At 44.4% G+C, this 22900-nt stretch overlaps 1 long non-coding RNA gene across 1 annotated transcript; it reads left to right on the plus strand.

Annotated features, from left to right (window-relative positions):
• The first annotated feature begins 158 nt into the window (after positions 1-158).
• LOC133482140 (uncharacterized) lies at positions 159-22567 on the plus strand. The gene is made up of 6 exons (XR_009789702.1): positions 159-405; positions 5476-5646; positions 7674-7807; positions 10538-10779; positions 12210-12480; positions 21082-22567. It is a non-coding gene; the product is annotated as an uncharacterized LOC133482140 (long non-coding RNA).
• Positions 22568-22900: the final 333 nt, after the last annotated feature.

A 22900-nucleotide genomic window follows, 5' to 3' on the forward strand; every position in this document is an offset into this window, starting at 1 on the left:
GGTTTCATTAAAGACTCGTAATTGTCCATGTACCTGTAAGTGTGAATGGTTTTCTGTCTCTACATGTAACTGCTCCCTGTGATTGGCTGTCGACCAGTACAGAGTGTACCAGTGAATGGGAGCGTCAGGCTCAGCTGGGACTCACAGCTGCTCCACGCTGGTCTTCCAGGAAGAGCCACGCCACTCGTTGCTATTTACCCGCAGACACTTTGCGTGGAGAAGTACAGAAACAGGCCAGGTCCACTTACGCTGTCCTCCTCTCAGCTGCCCCTCGTAGTTTGCAGCTGGATTCCTTGGAAATATGCTCGAAAGAGTGATGAAGTCTGTGGTCTGATTCTAACAGAGCATTTGGCTTCCATTTGGGTGGTGATTGGCTCTCAGAAGCCAGCACAGCTTCACTGGCCTGTAAGTAAGCAACATTAGATTCTGTACCACAAAAACGCTTGCCAATAAGCAAATCGTCATTCACACACCCCCGCGCCTGTTTGTGTCTATCCATGTACTTTGTGCTTCTCTTCCTGTTACACTCTACGATGGCACCCAAACACCCTGCTCCTTCTATGGTGCTATGTTAGCGGAGGAGTTGCTAGTGATGGGTCTTTTTACGGTATGCGACGTGGCGAAACGCATGCAAATGCACACTACTGCTTTTGTTACCATAACAACTGGGGATGGAGCTATGGCGTTGCGACGAAGTGAGGGCATATACACGTTTTATTGCTATATTTAGCAACTGTTTCGACCCCACCAGGGACTATTTTTGTAAATATCGGTGAGCAACAAATTTAGCCACTTTTTGGTGGTGTTACTGGAGACCTCTGGAGACTCTGAGATTCCCTTTAGAGCAAAAGACATTCGACCTCTCTGCGTCCAGACTGCAAATGAATCATGCTTGCGCAAAGCCACCACTGGCTAATTTAACCATAGAGTCCTACCCTCCTCGAAGATCAGATTATATTTTCACTTATCGAGGCAGGACCTAATCGCCAAGCCGCTGAATTACCGTAGGCCTACACTTTGTCAATTAGTGTGCATATCGTCAAATCACCCAAAACAAATACCCCCTACCTCCATGTTTACCACTTAGTCGGACATTCAAGCATGTAGTGCTTATCAGAAGACGCCATTTTGGTAATGCTAATCTGCAGCTCTGTTTAACTTTTGGCTTTGACATGATAGTGCTTACCGGCTCGGTCCCTATCCCCGAGAATAACACCCACACCTTTCCCGCTGTTATCAAATAATACGACCAAATAATATGGAGCTTCCACTGCAGCTATTGAAACTATTACAAGGTCTGCATGTTGTCTCATACTGTATGAACAAACAGACCAAACGTCACTGAGTTTGCCTTGCTTGTCTCACAGTTGTGTGAGTTGTGCACAGGGGACCACAAAGGTATGTGCAGGTGACAAGAGAGCAACGCCCACCCCCACGTGTCTCAGTGGGAGGTCTCGTGTGTGGCCGAGGAGGGGCGTGCCAGTGTGTTGGTGCTCATGGAATGTTTCTCTTTGCTCGCTGCAAGGGGTTTCATGTTCAAAGGAAATTCCCCTGAAAATCAGCGTGAAGCGTGTGTATGAATGTGCGTCAGTGTGTGTGTGCGTGCGTGCATGTGTTTGATTGCCTGGGAATTGAAGTTTTGCTTCTCTATACAAAAAGGGAACCAAATGTCCCAATCAAGAAAGAGTCAACCGAACGCCAAAAATGACATTTGAGCATTTTGTGTCAGATGTGCTTTAAAATCAATAGAGTTCTTGCTCTGGCACTGGGACAAAACCCCTAAAGGTTTGAAAAATAGTAAGCAAAATAATTGTATTAATCCAAAATGAATGGAGTTCTTTGATAAAGAGACTAAACAATCCCTTGAACTTTATATGGTTGGTGTGTGCAAAAAACTGTAACCGCAATTGTTAGCTTAGCATTAAGATAATGCTATGGAATTTTAATATTCTATGTCTCAGCATGATAATGAAAATCATCATAATAATTCACAATGAATAGAGTTCCTGCTTTGGTAAAGATACTAACAGTCTGCAGTGCAAATCAAGGTACGTGACATTGTTAGCTTACCATTAGCTTTAAAAACACTAGGTAATTTTACAATATTAAGGCATAGCAAAGTAAGCAACATAATAGTATTAATAAAAAATGAATACAGTTCGTCACTGATGGTGTCGTGGTACACTCGCCTGGCTTTGGTGCGGGCAACGTGGGTTCAGTTCCCACTCAGTGACGGCGCGAATGGTTGTCCGTATCTATATGTGCCCTCCGACTGACTGGCGACCAGTTCAGGGTGTCTTCCGCCTTTCGCCCGAAGTCAGCTGGGATAGGCTCCAGCACGCCCGCGACCCTAGTGAGGATAAGCGGTTCAGAAAATGGATGGATGGATAAATAGCGTTCTTGCTTTGTTGGAATGAAAAAAGCAGTCCCTTGAAGCTGCTATGGTCGGTGGATACAAATCGGGGTAAATTGGTAGTTTAGCATTAGAATTACCAGCATGCTATGAAATGCTAATATTACTTTTATGGAGCAGAATTGTGTCAGGGAAATAAACAGTACTAATCCAAATGAATAGAGGTCTAAACCTTCAAACTGCTCCAGCCAGCGGGTGAAAATTGGGGTGACTGCAATTGTTAGCATGAGATTTGCAATGATAATCTTATTGATATGGAGAACCATAAAAAAAGGTTATAACATTTGGAAAATTTAATGACGGGTAGAAATATAAGAACAAATGCTCTTAGCTCTGCTTAACACGAGCATTAATGAGGAACAATGTAACACTAAAACTGTATTATTTTTATGGAGCAGCGTTATATTATAAGCACTTTTGGGAAATATTGTGCCTGGTCAAAACCTAAAAAGAAAAATTGTTAGCTTCGCATTAACACTGAGAGCATGAATGCTTATACATGTTATACTGTACTATAATTCACTGGACCAGTTTTTTGGTGCATTTGGATGCATTAAGCACAACCATGTTGTATTTACTCTGATAAAAGAACCCTTAAAATATCAGTTACTGCACCATCTTCACCAATTGTTAGCATTGTTCTCAGTCACTTTGTATTCTCGCCTCTGACTCATCTTTTCCCCCCAAAATGTTCCACTGTTTTCAAGTTTAGCGTTGTTGTCCATCTATGTGTGTATTTTGGTATGTGTGGTACAGATCGAGATAAGAAGCAGCCAAAACGGCCTCAGGAGTCCGCCGTCATGCACGTCTTGCAGGCAGGCGGGAGGAAATGTTTCCAAAGAGGCCTCAGAGAGTCAGCTGTGTATATATTCAGTGGGGATCTGAAAGTGGCCGTGTACAAGTCCTCCCTCGCCTCCCACCATCCTCCTCTCCTCCGCTCCACAGCTTTCTCCCACAGTTGGGAGCGCTGGCTTGTGTGGCGGCCTGTTTATACTGGAGCGTGGACTTCCTAGTGGCAGCCTGCACCTATCTAAACATCCCCCCGGCCGCTGCTCTATGTTCCCGGCCTCACACTGCACTCCCCCTTTCCCCTCTCTGCCCACCTTCCTCCCATCCACAGCCTCCGTGCTCGATCTCACACCCTTTTTCAGTTGCACCACTCCTCGTCCTCTTGCCATCACCCTGTCGTCTTTTTCCACTTCTATCTTGTCGTGACTTCTTCTTCTGCAGCAAAATTTGTTTTGTGTCAGTATTTTGTCTAAGTAGCTCATTTAACAGCGCCTGCCCTATTTTTGTGAACGACATACATCTGCCGCAAGGAGGCGGTGCAACTGTGTGCCAGAGCCAGGTTCGACCGGTGTTAGTAATTTCGTGCACGAGCGCCACTGTGGGAGTGTTTACAACCAACTTCATTCACCGCCAATCAAAGTGGTTCCTCTCATTCCCTTTAAATGTGGCGCACTCACAGTCTCGCATGGAGACATCTGTGTGAGAAAGAGGATGATGCTTAATCGCAGTGATCCGTGCGTGAGTGTAGCATTATCACTGCTCTAGCCGTAGTGTGGAAACAAACGATGTGAGCAGGTATACAGAATGTGCTGGTGAAGACCGCTGGCGACTTATATATTTCTGCGGACCTCATTATCTGTCTGCCTGTGGCCTGATCAAATTCACCAAAATCCCGTTAGACCAGCGGTCAGTCTGGCACCAGTATTTAGATGTGGTCTGAGCAAGCATCTAGGTTTAGATAGACTTTCTGCCACCAAATTGTCACTCCGCCAGGCGCATTTTGCAAGGATGCACCCTCACTGCGTGGAAATGTCCAGCTTGGCGCAGACCGGTCTGCTAAATTGGGAAACACAGGCAACGAGCCTTGCACTGCTGCTTGGGCAGCCATGGCTCAATGGTTAAGATCATCGCCTGCTACCGTGGGGGACATAGGTTCAAGACCCTGACTGGACCATCCGCCAACATCACCCGGACTCATGGCTGTGGTGTCCTTGAGCAAGACACTGATACCCCGAAATGCTCCCCGGGCGCTTCAGCTGCTCCCTGCTCCAGTGTGTTCCACTAACATGTGTATGTCTTCACTGTGATGGGTTAAATGCAGAGAACAAATTTCGTGTGCATGCATGCATGTTCATGACAATAAAAGGTGGTTCTTCTTCTTCACTTGCATGAAAATCAGGATACGTCGGCATTTGCACCCCGCAACGGATGTTCGGTCTATAAGAATACAGCTATACTAAATACTGACTTCAACACACCTTTTTCCCCATTTTGCTTTCTCTGGAATGGGGAAACAAAGGCAACCTGGCAATTTTCCTGTCTTGTCAGGACAGTTTGACTAAACGTTTGACACATTTTTCCCACCCTATTGTGTTGAAAGCAATTGTCGCTATCAGATTAATATTATTATTTTTATTTTATTTTTTTATAATGCATCACACCAGACTACTTTTTTGTTTCCCAGGTTGCTGTTCTGTGTGAATCGTACAGATATGGAATGGGGTTGTTGAAGTTGACCCTCGACTTTCCCGGCTTCCGATGTAGTATTCAAGGTGGAACTGCATGTGTGTAAGGGGATAGTGGGAAGCCAGGACAATAGTCTGAACATCCATTACTCCTGCCCTGTTGTGTTAAAAGCAATCATCACTGTCTGTATTTTATACATCACACCAGGTCCTGGGGGCTCAGTTCATGTGACATCTTTTTCCAAGGTCTCTGTCCTGTGTGAAAGGTACAGATACAGAATGTGGGGTTGAATTTAACCCTTGAATTTGCCATTTTCCAACGTAGTATCAGAACCGACCAGACTGGGGAATAAGGTTGACCTTGGACCTTGCTGTTTTCTGTGTTGAAAACAAAAGCCCCTTTCAAACTGCCAATCAAAGTTACTATCCTGTGTAAAATGTACCAATATGGAACTGGGTGGTTGAAGATGACACGCGAATTTGCATGTTTTAATTTTATTATTTGTTTAGTGAATCAACCAATTACTATTTAAAATAAATTTGTTTTTTAAATGTATTTGTAAATTTCTTTATTTTACTGATTTTTAGGAAAGAACGGCTAACTGAATGCAAAAATGTTGGACTAAAGAACGGTGGAACGGTGGACGAGTGATTAGCACATCTACCTCTCAGTTCTGAGGTTGGGGGTTTGAATCCGGGCTCCTGCCTTCCTGTGTGAAGATTGCATGTTCTCCCCGTGCCTGCGTGGGTTTTCTCCAGGTACTCCGGTTTCCTCCCACATTCAAAACACATGCATGTTAGGTTCATTGAATATTCTAAATTGTCCTTAAGTGTGAATGTGAGTGTGAATGGTTCTTTGTCTATATGTGCTCTGTGATTGGCTGATGACCAGTCAAGGGCTCCAGCACACCTGCCATACTTTGCCCACCCCTGATATAAATCAATACAGAAGCACATCTGACAATGAGAAAGAATACTGGCTTTTTCCTGGTGTAGTGCCCCACAATTAGTGTTTTCATATAAAAACACGAATTTCACCAAAACTACTTGACTGATTTGTAACAACTGGCATGTGGAGTTGTGTTCACTTTCAATTTAAATTGTTTCCTAAATATCAGTCAAAATGCATGGGACAAAATTTAGGCCTTTACAAACGGTGGTGATCTGAATCAGGATCTACTCAGTGACATTCTGAATGATGCGGCATCAAATTCTGACCTTCTAATTTTTATGATGATTTATTTCCTTTGCATTATTTGGGCCTCTCCTGGGAGCCGTCACCTTATCATGGTGGAGGGGTTTGTGTGTCCCAATGATCCTAGGAGTTAAGTTGTCTGGGGCTTCACGCCCCTGGTAGGGTCACCCATGGCAAACAGGTCCTAGATGAGGGACCAGACAAAGCACGGCTAAAAGACCCCTATGATGAACAATATATATGGATCTAGGTTTCCCTTGCCCAGACGCGGGTCACCGGGGCCCCCCTCTGGAGCCAGGCCTGGAGGTGGGGCTCGAAGGCGAGCGCCTGGTGGCCGGGCCTGCACCCATGGGGCCCGGCCGGGCACAGCCCGAAAGGGTAACGTAGGTCCCCCTTCCCATGGGCTCACCACCTGTGGGAGGGGCCTATGGGGTCGGGTGCAGTGCGAGCTAGGTGGTGGTCGAAGGCAGGGACCTTGGCGATCCGATCCCCGGCTACAAAAGCTGGCTCTAGGGACGTGGAATGTGACCTCTCTGGCAGGGAAGGAGCCCGAGCTGGTGTGCAAGGTCGAGAAGTTCCGACTAGATATAGTCGGACTCGCCTCCACACACAGGTTGGGCTCTGGTACCAGTCCTCTCGAGAGGGGTTGGACTCTCTTCCACTCTGGAGTTGCGCACGGTGAGAGGCGCCGAGCAGGTGTGGGTATACTTATTGCTCCCCGGCTCGGCGCCTGTACGTTGGGGTTCACCCCGGTGGACGAGAAGGTAGCCTCCCTCTGCCTTCGGGTGGGGGGACGGGTCCTGATTGTTGTTGGTGCCTATGCAGCAAACAGCAGTTCAGAGTACCCATCATTTTTGGAGTCCTTGGAAGGGGTGCTGGAGAGCGCTCTCGCTGGGGACTCCATCGTTCTGCTCGGGGACTTCAATGCTCACATGGGCAATGACAGTGAGACCTGGAAGGGCGTGATTGAGAGGAAGTCCCCCCAAGCATAAGGGTGTCCACACGTGCACTTGGTACCAGGACACACTAGGACGCAGTTCGATGATTGGCTTTGTGGTCGTGTCATTGGCCTTGCGGCCGCATGTCTTGGACCCTTGGGTGAAGAGAGGGGCGGAGCTGTCAACTGATCACCACCTGGTGGTGAGTTGGCTCCGATGCTTTGGGCTGCTTTAGATTATTTGCATGACTGCGAACCAACATCAATGATGGTTTACTGTTTGAAAGAAAACAATGCATCCTGGCACTGCACTTACTGATTCCAGAGTTGTAGGGAGAGGAATGACAATTGGTGTCGCCCTGCAAACATAGCTTTATTTTTGTGTAAAATACCCATTACATTGATGCATGCACATCACAGTTCACACCTCCCCGGCGGCTTTCCACATTTTCCACCAAAATTTGGTGTTGGCGCTCTGCTCTCAATTGCAAATGAGCACCTGCGATAGGTAAAAAAAAAAAAATAATAAATAAAAAACATTTTCAATACACATTGTGATATCAAAGCCTCAGGGGATTATGAATAGCGGTATGAAGTATGATGGCAATAAGTCAAACGGTTTATGGAGAAGTGTGCTTCATATTTCCTATTCAGGTCGCATTTCAGTCAAAGCTGAGGAGCGGCTGACCTCAGCTGTACTGTGAGCCGCACCCTGTGAGCCGTTGGAACTGCCGAGAAGGATGACATCATCATGGTGATGCCATGCACGCAGAGGCGCTTGTTCGCAAGTTAGATACCTCCTATTTCTTTGTTAATGTGCGTTATTACATGGGGCATTCTCAAATTGGAAAACAATTTAGTCACCAACATTTTTTAAAAACTGTTCATATATTTTGTAATTTTCTGTTATGCTTAAAAAAAAACATCATATAATTTGATTCGTCAACCATCGATATACTTTTTATGAGATTTTTATTTCTCACAGCATATATTTTGCTTTCTTTGGGTAACTGTGTTACAGATACTGAGTCACCTGAAAAATATACTGTAGGTATATTTTTAAAACATTGCTGAATAAATTATTATCAAATTCTATCCATCCATCCATCCATCCATTTTCTACCGCTTATCCGAGGTCGGGTGGTGGGGTCAGTAGCTTTAGCAGAGACGCCCAGACTTGCCTCTACCCAGCCACTTCATCCAGATCTTCCGGGGGGATCCCGAGGCATTCCCAGGCCAGCCGAGAGACGTAGTCTGGGTCGTCCCCGGGGTCTCCTCCCAGTGGGACGTGCCTGGAACACCTCACCGGGGAGGCGTCCGGCAGGCATCCGAATCAGATGCCCCAGCCACCTCATCTGGCTCCTCTCAATGCGGAGGAGCAGCGGCTCTACTCTGAGATCCTCCCGGATGACCGAGCTTCTCACCCTATCTTAAGGGAGAGCCCGGACACCCTGCGGAGAAAATTAATTTCGGCCGCTTGTATCCGGGATCTTGTTCTTTCGGCCACGACCCACAGCTCGTGACCATAGGTGAGGGTAGGAACGTAGATCGACCGGTAAATCGAGAGCTTCGCCTTTCGGCTTAGCTCCTTCTTTACCACAACGGACCGATACAAAGTACGTATCATTGCAGACGCTGCACCAATCCGCCTGTCGATCTCCCGTTCTATTCTTCCCTCACTCGTGAACAAGACCCCAAGATACTTGAACTCCTCCACTTGGGGCAGGATCTCATCCCCGACCCGAAGAGGCCACGCCACACTTTTCCGACTGAGGACCATGGTCTCAGATTTGGAGGTGCTGATTCTCATCCCAGCCGCTTCACACTCGGCTGCGAACTGCTCCAGTGAGAGTTGGAGATCACGGCTTGATGAAGCCAACAGAACCACATCATCTGCAAAAAGCAGAGACGCAATACTGAGGCCACCAAACCGGACCCCCACTACGCCTCGGCTGCGCCTAGAAATTCTGTACATAAAAGTTATGAACAGAATCGGTGACAAAGGGCAGCCTTGGTGGAGTCCAACCCTCACTGGAAACGAGTCCGACTTACTGCCGGCAATGCGGACCAAACTCTTGTATCAGGGGGTTCGGTACCTCATACTCCCGAAGCACCCCCAACAGGACTCCCCGAGGGACATGGTCGAACGCCTTCTCCAAGTCCACAAAACACATGTAGACTGGTTGGGCGAACTCCCATGCACCCCAGTGACATACAGTGACAGGCAGAACAATTAAATGCTCTTCCAATAGATGGAAGAAGGTCCAATTATTCTTTGTATCCACCTGTTGTTCTTAATACAACAGATTATTTATTTTTTTAAAACTAAACAGGCCTTGATTTCACACAGAGTACGTAAAGTAAATTTATGAGTAAATTGAGACGATGTCATTATTATTGCAGTTTGCTTTTTTGACATCATTGTTTGGTGAGATTTTTGACATGATTGTTTTTTTTATTTGAGATGAGATTTTCTCATAAAAAATATGTTCCTTGGCTCTATGACGATTGGGAAACTCCGTCCTCGTCAGCGGGGTGACGCTAAATTACAAAACTGTTTAGCGAATGCCATCTAATGAGGCCGTTTTTGTTTGACGATCCATTTAATGATTTGCCATGAAAAAGGGAGTGCGAGGGCTCGTTCATTGCTTCTTGCACCTTTTATTATTATTATTATTATTATAGTAGGAGTAGTAGTATAATTATTATGATGATGATGATGATCAGACATTCTCTAAAATAGCAGCAACAGGATGTCAGGGTGCAACACAATAGCACAGGCTGTTCCTGTAGCCTCAGCCTCTGCGTGCATCTCTGTCGCAAGGCTAAAGCTGCATTCCTGAAAACTGGAAAGTCTGAAATTTCTGACCTCCGTCTAAGAAAAATGCAGTGGAATTCCATTCGTAGTTCCTATTTGCCTGGCAAATGGATTTACTGTACCTCGACTTCACAGGGATGCATTTGACACACAACAACGGTACCGACAACTGTGAATGTCCAATAATTCATTCATCTGTTTTTTATACTGCTTTTCCTCAGCCCATCCCAGGGAGCGAGGTGGGGAAAACCCTGGCCTGGTTTCCAGCCAATTGCAGGGCACATATTGACACACAAACATTTGCACTCACATGTGAAAATTAGTCCCCTCAAGACTTCTGATTCTTAGCAGGAATTAAAATTGTTCTTCACTTTTGTATATAAATAGTTAATGGAACGGTGCGATATATCGCTGAATATAGGAACCAAATCGTTAAGTTGGCAACACTGACTCGGCTTTTGTACAGTAGTTAATCGCTGTTCGCAGTCATGTTGTTAATGGAAGCAGTGCTATGTTTGACCATTTCAAATGAACTATGATCATCGATTAAAAGCCCAACCCTACTTTACACTATCCTACCTCCCTTGAATGTAGCACAATACCAAACTTGTCCCCCTTCCACAAAGATGAACGTACAGCACGTATTTGTGAGCTACTTCCTGAAGACACGCATGTGTGTATGTGTTGATGTTCACACTAGATAAAGAATGTGTGCAGCTTGAGGATCGGTGGAAGAGCGTGAAGCTCGGCAGACCGGCGAGAGCGGCGGCCGCGGAAAAGCTCAAGTGAAAGCGCCGCCGTTGCCGCTGCTGACAGATGAATGACTCTAATTAGAAATCCATAACATCCTGCCACATGGCCGCCTTATCCCCAGCGCGCTTCCTGCTCTGGGCCGGCCTGACGACAGCCAGCCCAGCTTGCTCCTTCCGTCACTCAAAGCCAGTGAGTGTCTCAGCCAATTGTCTTATCGGCAAGACCCCCACGGACCCCCTCCGCTATTTGTAGCCACGCGCATGTGTGTGTGTGTGTGTGTGTGTGTGTGTGTGTTTGTGTCATCCTGCTCTTTTGTGTCTGGTTCACAGTTCAACTGTCTCTATGACTTCCGCTGTTTTTTCCACACAGGGACACTCAAATGTCTTGGCTTTTAAAGGACCCCCTCATAATCCTAATGCCAATTAAACACAAATACCATATGTAGCCCTAAATTCCATAGGAATTAAAAAGGTGCCAATTTTACAGGGGAAAAGGTTGCATTGTTTATCCATCCATTTTCTATCCCACATTACAGTGGTTCTCGAACTTGTTATACCTAGTGCCACCTCAAAAAATACATGGCTCTCCAAGTACCATCATAATGAACGACATTAAAATACAGTAGCATAGTAGGACAAAGTGTTAATCAAAAATGAGGCAAAGGTTTTCTTTCTACAAGGTGTATTTCATATTAATTGTAATCCACTGTACCATTACGCACAGTTTAAACATTATCTCTGCGCTTATATATAGGAAAAATCCAAAAACGACTTAAATAATTATTCCATTAACTTGTATTGCACATGAAAGTTGAATAAAAATGGTACCTAAAAAAAGGTTGTCCTCTACTGGATTAGGAGGAAAAAAAACATTGAACATTTAATTCAGTGATTCTTTTGTTTAACACTAGAGGCCCACATACCAGTTGGGAGAACCACTGGCTTAACCTCATTTGGCTCACGCTGGAGCCTACCCCAGCTGACTTCAGGCAAGTACACCCTGGACTGGTATAGACAAGCAAACATTCACACTCATATTCAAACCAAATGACAATTTAGAGCCTTCACTGAAACTGATATGCATGTTTTGGGAAATTCGGAGAAAGACGGAGTATCAGAGGAAACAAACCTCAGACCTCTAAGGGGGATTGTGCTAAATTGTTTTTTTTTTTTTTTTGTGGATGAAAACAAGCTGTTGTCTTTACAAGAACAAAGACGTATTTTGTAAAGATAAAAAGTCGTAATGTTACGATAATAATGTATTTTTCCAAGATAGTAAAAATATTATGATTTCAAATTAAAATTTTAAAGAGGAAGGAAAAACATATTTTAACAAGTGAATTTCTAAAATACAATTTTGTTGTCTTTAAAATTAAGCCTTTTTTCCTTGATAAAATAAAATATATAAATAATAAAATGAGTTTATTATATATATTTGTGTTATAGTCACACCAGCCTCCATATGCTCTTTTTTATATTGTATTTTTTTTTTGCAAATTATTTTGTGGGACCCCAAGCTATAGCTGGCGAACCCCAGGGGGTTTCCGGACCTCGGTTTGAGAGCCACTGCTCTATCCCACTGTCTACCTCCTCCTTCTCATCCTCCTCCTCCTCTCCCAGCCATTCCTCCACCTCCCCCCCACGGTGTCCGGACCAGCCCAGGGCACGAGTTGAGCAAGTCCAGAGAGCAACGCTGGGAATCCAGACGATAACACGAGCTGCAGGCCTGGAGGATTCTCGAGGTGCCAACTCGGAGGATAAGCAGCAGCAGTGGGCCAGGAGAGGAACAGCCGCTCTCATTAAACAAGACATAATGGGCTTTCACGAGACATCATGAGCGCTTGCACAAAACCCTAACGGCCCTGCTGCAGCGTCTCCGCACCATTATGAGGTGAATAGTGTAAGCGCGTCGGCCCTACTGAGCGACGAGAGCGCTCACGCCGAATGTCTCTCACGCGACACACTTCATTAATACTCTCACATTTGTGTGTGGCTGTGTGTGTGTGTGTGTGCGGTGGGGCACAGAATGGTGTCCCAATGGGCTCGAATTTAACACTTGTTAGTGGGCGAGCAACTCACAATATGGTGAACTTCTGTTACCGTTCGTGTTGATGGAAACGACATTTTTGAGGGCCTGGAAGCACAAACTGCCTTTCAGAGTTCAACCACAAGCCTTATTGTCACAGCGTGAACTGGAAGGATACAATTCTTGCTCACGCATTGTGTTTTCCACACAACAACAATGGTGGACGACTAGGCTGCAATTGTGGCTCTCACAATCGAGAGTTTCCTTTCATTTTCAACAGTATATTTACAGTCCGAGGTCACTTGGGGAAAAATGCTGTCACTTTATTGATCGGACACACAATGTCGGTCAACGTCCACTTGGGGTGTCTGGTTGAAGAGTTGCTTGGTGGTTAAGTGCCGCCTCCATCAGTCAAAAAGCAATCAATTCGCATTCATTTATTAAGACTAGTCGTCATGGTGACCAAACGAAAGTCATACTTGCCCTTGGCCCCGAGTCGAGGTGAGCGTGGTTAGCAATGGCTCATTTGCATGTGACAGGAATCTCTTCGCAAAATAGACTGATTTCATACCATAATCCTTGGCATAATTTGAAAAAGGAATGTCACAAACATGTTAGTCACACATCTGGAAACTGAACAATACAAAGCAAAATATGTGTCCTTTTAGAGTTGTAGCTAAGAATTTAGAAACTCGTCATGTTACCAAAGAAAATCGAAATATTAAGAATTTGAATTGTAAATTGTTACCAGTTTAAGTCCGCAGGTCATAATGTTAGGAGAATCCGCAAACAAACCAAGAATAATGGGAGTATTTCGGTTTACGATGCGGTTGCATTGCGTCGAGGTTCGTTGCCCAAATTTGTGCATTCTTGCGCGGCTGCGCAAAAATTAGTTCATTGCACTTTGTCCGTTACCGCAAAACATTGTGTCGGTTAAACTAGGAACCGGCTGTAAAGTAATGATGTGAAGCTAATAAGTTCTTAATGGTCCTTAAATAAACTAATAAAAAAATTTCAAAAGGCAACGTTACAAGAATAAAGTTGAAATGTTACAAAAAAGTCGCAACGTTAAGAGAACCGGAAAAATTGTGATGTTGAAAGAAAGAAATTGTGATAGTATGGCAAAAGTCAGAATGTTAAGATAAAAAATGATTAACAGTACGCAAACAAAACAAGGTTAAAAGAACGGGTTGTCCTTTGTTGAGAAAAAAGTCATGATGTGCACTATTTCTGCTAGGAATTTTGGTAGTTACGCTTTTTCTTATTATTGCTATTGGGCCCTCAATAACCCATTTCATTCATTGTTTGTATTGGAATGATAAATAAACACCTCGAATGATTAAATAATGTTTAAAGATATGACGTTGTAATTTTATAAGAAGAAATGTGTGATTTTACACAAAAAGTCATAATGTAATCATAATAAGGATGTCATGTTAGGACTTTTTTGTAACATTATAGCGTTGTTGTCTTAATGTTAACAAAAAAGTCATAATGTTATAAAAAACGGAAATGTTAACTTAAAAAAGTTTCGACTTCATGCAACCTTTTTCTTGCAAAATGTTCATTTTTTTGAGAAACATTCAAAATTCTGTTGGGTTTTTTTTCATATTTTTGTTCAATAGAGATCCTTATACTGCTTTGCACATTGGCAGGTTAGTAAAAAGTAAATCAAATAGCACGTCAAGCTAGGATCACAGGGCTACAGCGAGTCTAGCGTGAGGTTTTCACGTTGTTTTTAGCTTCATCAAAGTGTTCAATCAACTCCACTTCCCTGTGGCTAGAAACACTGTCTTCCTACCAGAAGCGGGGAAAAAAGTTTGACTAGTGAGAAACTTTCCAAAGGATGGAAGCAATCAGTGGGAAATGGTGTTGCATTTGTTGGCATTTATTGTGTCATCCAAGGGGGGAGATTAGACCAAAACCAGAGCAGGAAAACTCACAACACCTGCTTTTAATCAGAATTTTTTTACCCTCCATTTGATCCTGGCAAGTGCTTTATTGCCTGGTACTCTAGGCTGGTATTTCATGGCTGGATTTCAAATGAAGTGTCACGACCTTGAACGAAGGGGGGGGAAACTGCACCTGAGCTTTTTTCTTTTTCTATTTTGCGTTGGGGGGGTTAATTTTGCGCAGACAAAGTGATGTGATGCACAGCAGTCGACTGCACCCAAGATGTGCGTCTGTGGCGGAAAAACAACAAGGTCCAAGGAAGTCTGGACTGCACTGGACGCGGCTGGCTTATTGTTCTCATCCCTTTTTTGTCTTTTGGGTGACCTCGCGTACACATGCTCACACTCACTAACACATGTGAGCGCCCACACACAGGCACCTTGTGGATTGCTTGCTTCACGTCTCAAATATGTTGTGCGTGCGTGTGTGCGCGCGCAGAGGGGCAAAAGTGGGACAGGGGAGCGTCAAAAGGAAGAAGTCCACAGAACAACGCCGCTGCGAGCAGCTGTGGCACTCCCAGATTCCCCTCTCGCCCCCCACCCCTCATTGCCCCCTCTCCCCCTTGATTGCTTTCAGCTGGTACTTGAACCTTGGGCCTTTTGGGTTTTGGAGACCAGCCCAGATCCCCCGAACCCCCGCCCCGACCACCCCGGCACCCCGTCCCAGCTGCATGACCCCTCTCTGACCCCGAGCTGAGGATAGGAAAATAAGAGCCGTGCCAAGCCAGAGAGACTCTTTTATTTTGCCTGCTGGCATGCTGCCGGTGACCAGGCCTTACATAATGGGAAACATAGCGGGACCCGGGAGAAGGAAGGCAGCCCCCTGCCCCTTGACTCCCTTTTTCCTCCCTTTTTCTCCCCATTTTTCTTATGCTCTCTCTCTTGCTCTGTTTGTCATATATCTCTTTGGGCCCACTCGCCCAGGAACATTTATTACACACAGCCTCGACACAATCCTGAAGCCGAGCCACCAGCAACATCAGCATACACGCAAACACACACGCACACACACACACAAACACACAAATAAATGCAGTTCAACTCGCATGTGGGCGTGCATTAGCATACTGAAGAATGTACAGCTTATGCATCCTGGTGCGCTTTAATGGAAGCTGGGAATGTGTAATGAAAGAATGTTCCACTTTCACTTAAGAACACACAGAAAGTTCCGATCTACTGTTCTTGCAATAACTTGATCTGAAGTAGATCAGTTGACTGTGATTAACCCGAGAGCTGAAAAGAAACACATTTACTCGTCTGACCTTAAACCTTTTGCCCTCATACTTTAAAATCAATCGAATTTTCAGCTCGAACGCTGAGTAGAAATATGTAATCATTCATCTGATCTTAAAACTCAGCTCCCTCCAGGATCTTGGATCAGACATCCTTCAAAATCTACAGTGGTCCAGCTGTGACGCATAGCTATAATTCCACCTGAGAGTAAAATGCGGGGACTGCATCAACTTTGATGCACGTCACTTGAAGACTGGGATCGCTAGAGCACCGAAAAGAAATGTGTATTTACTCATCTGACCATAAAACTCAGCTCCATCCAGCATTTTCGATCAGACGTCCGTTCTAGCTGTGACACACAGCTGTAAATCCAGTTTAGACTCAAATTTGGTGACGACGAGGGACGTAGCCTTGGAACACCGTCTCGCTCTCAGTCTTAGACCTGACTGCGTATTAATAAAAGGATTTCTTCTCTGTCACACAGATATAATTCCACCCTATTGTTCCGTTTGCAGAGTCCAGCAAGTCTAAAGAAAGTTAAAGATTGTGATTGCTCGAGTGTTCAAAAGAAATACACAATTACTCATCTAACCATAAAACTCAACTACCTCCAGCATCTTGGCTCAGACTTCCTCCCAAATCTAAAAGCATTCTTTCTGTGACACAGAGCTGTACATACTTCCAAGTGAAAGTAAAATTGGGGGTCATAAAGTTTGAAACATCCATCCATCCATTTTCTGAGCCGCTTCTCCTCACTAGGGTCGCGGGCGTGCTGGAGCCTATCCCAGCTGTCATTGGGCAGGAGGCGGGGTACACCCTGAACTGGTTGCCAGCCAATCGCAGGGCACATAGGAACAAACAACCATTCGCACTCACAGTCATGCCTACGGGCAATTTAGAGTCTCCAATGAATGCATGTTTTTGGGATGTGGGAGGAAACCGGAGTGCCCGGAGAAAACCCACGCAGGCACGGGGAGAACATGCAAACTCCACACAGGCGGGGCCGGGGATTGAACCCGGGTCCTCAGAACTGTGAGGCTCACGCTCTAACCAGTCGTCCACCGTGCCGCCAGTTTGAAACATATCAGTTGAAAATTGTGATTGCTAGAGTGCAGACAAGAACCATTTAATTACTTACCTGACCTTTGAACAGCATCTAGGAGCAGGCATCCTTCAAAATGTACAGTTTTGTAGCTGTGACAGAGCAATAAGCACATCTGAGAGTTAAAGAAATAATTCAGAGATTTGTTTCTTAATACATTATACATGTTTGAAGATAATCGCTGAAAAGTGCATAGACTGGGAACTATGCAGTACTCAATTGGAGCTATAGCGTTAAACTGATAGTCGTCATTTTAGTCACTTTTCCTGATTTTGGGGGCGTGGCTAAAACGACGGCGTGAGTCACACTTTGGAGTCTGGCATGATGAGCCTCTCCCCACTACATGGCTCAATTGTGACAAGCAGTTAGCTCGCTGGCTATGCCTACACCCGAAAATGCATTTTCCCTTTCAATAGTCCGCTGGCGTTGCCTCTTTAAGAGGGCCTCATTGTCGGCCGTAAGTGCGTGCACGTCACGGAGAAAAGGCTGAAGAGTGAGTTAAAAAAAACAAAACTTTTTTTGGAAATGAAGAGCCTGACGTGACAACCAGCATGTGGACAGGGTCTTTAGAGCGCCTCATTGTCGCGGGAGAGAAGAGCCCCGCTATGACCCAGTGGGTTATATTCTAGCCACCGGAGGCCTCAAGCGGATATATTTTTGCGGCTCAAACATGTAGCTATGTGCAGCCATAAGAAAGATGCTAAACGAGGTAGAATAAAATTTTCCAAATTTTGATTGACAGTTGAGCAGGGCGTGTTTTTTTGCGCATTCAGCGAACAAAGTTCGAGAGCGAAGAGAACGGCTTGATTGTCTACAATTTTGAAGCCTCATTTTATAATTATATATACTACAAATTTGGCAGGGTTGTTAATGAGACTCTTCTCTGCGGTGTGTCAAATTTAGAAGACATTTGTTTTCAGGGTTAGGGTTAGGGGGATTTTGGCTTTCTGTTGCAAGTTTGAAAAAAGTCGGTTGAAAATTGCGACAGCTGGAGTGCTGAAAAGAAACTGACAATTGACTTTGGAAACAAGTATTTAAATCAATTGCCTTCAAAGTCGACGGGGCTCTAGCAATGAGGCAGACAATTAGCTCTGCTTAAGAGTAAAATTTGGAGACTCGTTAGAGCGCCGAAAAGAACATTTTACGTTTGCAACATTTGATCTCATCCTTCTATCCCTTATGAATCTAATAATGAATTATTGCTTTCAGAGTACAGTAATCACTCTGGTTCTGTTTTGTTGTGTGTGTTGGTTGGCGTCACATTTGTACTACTCACAAGGATATCGAATGGCTGAATACTAATAACGCATTTGTCTATTTTCATTACATTCTGCTCTATTTTAGCTTCTTTTGGCTCACGCGTCCCGTCTGTGGTTGCTCGTCAGGCTTCGTTTAATGGGCCCCTCAGAAGAAGTCTGTCATTTTAGCAAAGCTGATATTTTAATGTTTAGTTTTTCATTTTGCCGTGGCAGAGCAGTGCTGCTTGTCAAAGCAGCGTGACTTTTCCATCCCAATGGAGGCCAATGGGAGTCAATTAGGAGGCGATGGCAAGCCAATTAGCAGCACAAGTGTTTTTTAGGCTGACATCACCAGAGCGCCGTGCAGCAGTTTTGCATAGGCCAGCCTGGGTGATGCAGAACCCACAAAAATAGAGAAAGGAATAAGAAATACAATGAGATCCAATTCAAAAACTGGGGGGGGGGGGATTCTGCCGTTATGTCGTAACCTCTAACAAGCCTTTTGTTTCCTGTTAGGTGAACAAACCGTCAATTACAAGACACATTTTGCAATATGTGACCACCCTGTAAGTACCACTGCCGCCTAAGAGATATTGTACATTTAGACTCTCCAGCCATGATGAAAGAAAGTGAGTTAAAATGGCTGGTGCGCTGAAAAGAAACAATTGTTAACTGACTTTGGCTTTGACTTTGAATTTTGCTACCTCAACCATCTTGGCTCAGAGCTGTAATTCCACCTGAGAGTAAAATGTGAGGACTCCATCAAGTTTGAAGAAGGTCAGTTGAAGAGTGTGTTTGCTCAAGCGCTGAATAAGAAATGATCAGCATCCTGAATCAGACCAACCTTCAAAATCTATAAGGTTCTAATTCGACCTCATTTTTACATTTGGAGATTCCATCAAGTTTTAATGAAGTGCTGAATAGAAACATATTTTCTCATTTGACCTCAAAACTTAGCTACCTCCAGACAGCATTCTGGCTGCGACACAGAGCCATGAATTTCAGCAGGAGAATGTGATTGCTCGAGCGCCGAAAAGGAAATGTATTTACGCATCTGACCTTAAAAGTCCTACCGCCAACATCTTGCATCATACATCCTTCAAAATCTACACAGTTTTTGCAAGATCAAAGAGCAACAATCAAACCTGGAGGTAAGATTTGTTGGCCCCATAATTTTTGAAGAAGTCCGCTTGAAGATTCTCATTGCTAGAGCGCCGAAGAAAAACTTGTCTTTACTCATCTGAGACATTTCACCTCAGCTACAACAAGCCTTTTGGATCAATACCCTTCAAAATTAACAATGTTCTAGCTTTAGTTCTGCCCGACAATAAAATTGGACTACTTTAGCACAGTAGATTAGACCACCGTCAAAACAGTGATTCTAACTGTAAAACACAACAATAATCACATTTGTAAATTTTGGCTTTGGTTGAAAATTAACGGGCGGCACGGTGGGCGACTGGTTAGAGTGTCTGCCTCACAGTTCTGAGGTCCAGGGTTCAATCCCCGGCCCGCCTATGTGGAGTTCGCATGTTCTCCCCGTGCCTGCGTGGGTTTTCTCCGGGCACTCCGGTTTCCTCCCACATCCCAAAAACATGCATTCATTGGAGACTCTAAATTGCCCGTAGGCGTGACTGTGAGTGCCAATGGTTGTTTGTTTGTATGTGCCCTGCGATTGGCTGGCAACCAGTTCAGGGTGTACCCCGCCTCCTGCCCGATGATAGCTAGGATAGGCTCCAGCAGACCCTAGTGAGGAGAAGCGGCTCAGAAAATAGATGGATGGATGGATGGATGAAAATTAAGGATTTCTAGAACATGTCACCTTCATGAAATCAAGAATTTGGGATCACTATCATCAATATCTTTCAACATTGATAGGTTTCCAGTTGTGACTCAAAGCTTTTGTCTTCCTGAGATTAAAACAAGAAACATTTTATTTCAGCTACAAATATTTTTGATAAATCTAAAGGGATTTTGTTCATACACACTGCAAAAATCCCACCTGAGAGTAAATTTCGGCCACTCTATCAACTTTAAGACTGCCGTTCAAATGTAATGATTGCGAGAGCATTATGTGTAAAAAACTGAAAGTTCTTCAATCCCTTAAATTGACTTTTTGTCAATGCCTATGACCTACATGACCTTGAACTAATTGTTTTTTTTTCCATCCTCGCCGAGTCACACCTACCAGCTGGCTCTCCAGTTCACCTCTCCTCTCACTCATGCGCTCCGCTCCTCTCACACATCCTCCACTCCTGAAAAGCTCTCAGTGGAACCGAGCGGAATAAAATTAATTCACTGGGCAAGCGTTGAGGGAAAACGCTGACCTCCTCTCGTCCCTTTTGCACTCTTTCATTTTTCACTATTGGCTCTTTTTCTCCCCTTTGGCGCTCCTTTACACTTCCTTCTCCTCCTCCTCCATCCCCACCAACCCCCTTCGGGCCTTCTTCTTCCACATTGTAATAACAGTCATAATGATAATAACGGTGATGGGCCCAGCGATGGTGATGTAAAGAAACATAATATTAGAATAACAAACAGCCTCTCGAACCAGTGGACATCATTTGACCTCTGTGCACATGTGTGTGTACGTGTGTGTGTGTGTGTGTGTGTGAACACACAGAGGGAGTTTGCTGGCATGCTGTATATACGGTCACTTCCTCTCCAGTTTAAACAGAGCAGGCTGTGCTGGCAACCTCTGTTCCCCTCTCTCCAAATGGTTTGCATCATGTTTGAACCCCCTTCCCCTGCCACCACCCACCCCATATCCCTCCCTCCCTCTGCTCCCTCTCTCCCTTCGTTTGTCTATAAATCATCAAAATCTCAACATTTATGTGCCTGAAAACAGAGACAATCCTTCTCCTTGGAAAGAGGGGCATGCATAAGAAAAAGCTATAAAACGGATTTCTTTCCACTTCAAACAGAGCCTCTCTGCTTACAGCCCCTCCACATCTCTGGAGGCCTGGGCCAGCCTCTCGTCACCCCGGCATCCTGATCGTGGGTACTTCCCTGCTGGATCTTGAGAGGCTGCACTACAGCGCCACATCAGAGGAGCTTGCTGATCTCCTGATCTCCACCAGCCTTAAAAGTCCTCCATGGCGAAGCCAGCCAGTTGCTTGTGGTAAAGTAGTTCCCTGCCAAGACGGGGTGAAAATTGTCATCAGTAGTGTAGTCAGCCAAGGAACATGAATGCACTATTCTGATCTTGGACCTCAACTACATCAATCATCTTGGATTGGATGTCATTCAAAATGTATCGGTTCCTACGGTGACACAGATCAATCATGTCCGAAAGTAAGCTCTGATTGGCTGAGCTCGCCAAAGGAACATGTTTCACTCACCTGACCAAGTATCTTGAATCAGTTATCCTTTGAAAATAATGGCATTGTTCGATTGTTCGACGAAACGATTGCGATACGAGTTACCCAACATACGAATTTTGCAAGGTACGAGCTGCTGTTTGGCCGATTTTTTTATGCTTTGAGATGAGAGCAAAAATTTGAGACACAAGCGCTGTCTGGTGGCACCGATCTCAACCCAATTAATTTCAGTTTGGCAGGTAGGGATGAATTTTTCAAAACAAGGGTCTTCAAGCTGTTTATTGCCACTCCTGATTGAAGTTTATTGTCAAACTAAACATATCATATTCAGAATTACACATTGTGTATTTAAAATTAACCAAATAGCTTGGCTTAAAGTCCGCTTAGCTTAATGCTAGCAACACCAGGAGGAGCAGCACAATCTCCATTGAATTGAAGCAAAAAATGTGGCAAAAACTATTTTAATTCGTTGCATTCTATTGACCTATGTCATTTCGGCACATTTTTATAAAGTACAATATTGTAGAGTGCTACTAATAAAAAACACATTCAAAAATGTTTCGCTGGCTGGAACGTATTAATGGGATTTCTATTCATTTCCATGGCGAAAGATGATTTGAGATACAAATGTTTTGCGTTACAAGGGTGGTCACGGAACGACATGAACTCATCTCACCACTGTATCTTGGTTTGGAAATACAGTTCTTCAAAATCAATAAGGTTCTTGCTGGAAGACACAAAGATAATGCCCAAAAACAAAAAAATGTTTTGCTGCAACTGTGATTGCCAGTGCTCCGCATGGTTCCTTCGTAATGAAAAGGATTCTTGCAGTGAAACAGACACTTTCATGTCCACTCATTATAGAAAGAATCCAACTCCTATGCAGTGTTCTTGTTGTCCTATATTGGACTGTTGTAATACTGTTATTGTTCTCTGCTGTTTTTGTTCTTTTCCGTGTCTGACTGCATTTTCAATAAATATCCATCACAATGCAAATAACCACAGGGACACGATATTAAACCCACAATAAAACAATACAATAAAATTCTTCCGGTATAAAAAGGCATACAGATCGGAGCCTAACAGGACTAAAATGTAACCCACATCCCAGGTCATGGCTTTACGTTTGTCGGCCTCTCCAGACAGTCATCTGCAACTTTTAATTACTGAGGGAGGTATTTTTCTAATATTTGGCACATCCATTCACATGCTGAATATGACTGCTCGCTCCACCACAAGCCACAGTGACCTCAAAAGTCAACATAAAATAAGAGTTATTACCTTCATGACACAACAAACAACAACATGTGAGAAACCTCTGCCACTATGTGTCATCTTGGTTCATTAGCAGACAGGTTCTTTGAATGCTGAGCATTCTTGCTAACTGAACGAGCGGCTCATTTGGTCATTATCAAAGCAATACAAATGAGACTTATTTGA

This window comes from Phyllopteryx taeniolatus, chromosome 8, assembly GCF_024500385.1.
Source record: "Phyllopteryx taeniolatus isolate TA_2022b chromosome 8, UOR_Ptae_1.2, whole genome shotgun sequence".
NCBI lineage: Eukaryota > Metazoa > Chordata > Actinopteri > Syngnathiformes > Syngnathidae > Phyllopteryx > Phyllopteryx taeniolatus.